Genomic DNA, 1,096 nt, shown 5'->3' with positions numbered 1-1,096 from the left:
TGCCCTTCTATGCAAATGTCTTATGGGTGGTTTCACTTCGCTAATCATTTCTTCCTGCAAGCTCTGTGTTATCCAGTGGGAGCAGGCAGGAGAGGAGACATTTTGCAGCCTGCTTTCTATGCACGTGCACCGGTGCATAGATCCAGCCATGCTCAACCCAAATGCTCCACGGAGGACACGTCAGGCCCCCCAAATCAGAGGTCACACATGCTCAAGACAGGATGGGCCCCGAGTCAAGAGCCCACCTGTCTCCCTCGCTCGTAAGTCGTGAAGCAAAATATAAAAACCACCAAGTTAAAAAAAATAGAGTTGTTCCCCTTGCTTTGCATTCATCCGTTCATTTATTTGAGCCTGGAGGGTGCCTTCAGGTCGTAAGTTCAAGCTTTTCTCTGCTAACTGGAGGGTTTTAAACCAACTTTTTTGGGATTTTTTTTTTTTTTATTTTGGTAAAGGGAAGCACGTATTTCCAGGACTCCAGATGTGGGGCTTCACAGATCGCCGCGAGACTCCGGACAAATACAGAGGACGCCACGGACCGCCGCTTGCCATGATGGACGCCCACGTCCCTAGTGCCCACGAGGCCCCGGTGTCTTTCCCGGGATCTCTGCCCGCCCAAACTGCAGTGTCGAGGGCGAGGGCCATGTCTGGTGGGGACGTCGCTCCAGGCGGGGGTGGTGTATTTGCAGACCCCTTCACTTCCCGGTCCGTGCAAAGTCGAAAGCCGACCTCCTGGCAGCGGTGGCCGCGTTTCTATCCAGGCAGCGGAGGGCGGGAGAGTCCCTCAACGTCGCGGCTTGTCATGCGCTCGAGTCCTTCGAAACTCTTCACTGCGCAGGTGTTGAACCGCCTGGCAGGGGTGCGCGCCCCCAGCTCCCCTTGCCTCTCGCCAGGAAGGGAGGCAGGCAGGAGGCAGGGCGATGCACGTGGCGCTGGCCCTTTAAGGAGCAGAGGCGGGGGGAGGAAGGAACAGCGAGGGGGGAGACTGGAACAGCGCAACGGCAGCGGAGCGGCCGGTGCGAGGGGGCGGGGCGAGGCGACGCGGGGGCGGGGCCGCGCGCTGAGGTCACCGCGAGCGGCGCCGTCACAAAAGGAAGTG

The sequence above is a fragment of the Gavialis gangeticus genome, unplaced genomic scaffold (assembly GCF_001723915.1).
Source record: "Gavialis gangeticus isolate Ggan-Ray unplaced genomic scaffold, GavGan_comp1, whole genome shotgun sequence".
Taxonomy (NCBI): Eukaryota; Metazoa; Chordata; order Crocodylia; family Gavialidae; genus Gavialis; species Gavialis gangeticus.
Note: the sequence above shows the minus strand (reverse complement) of the source record.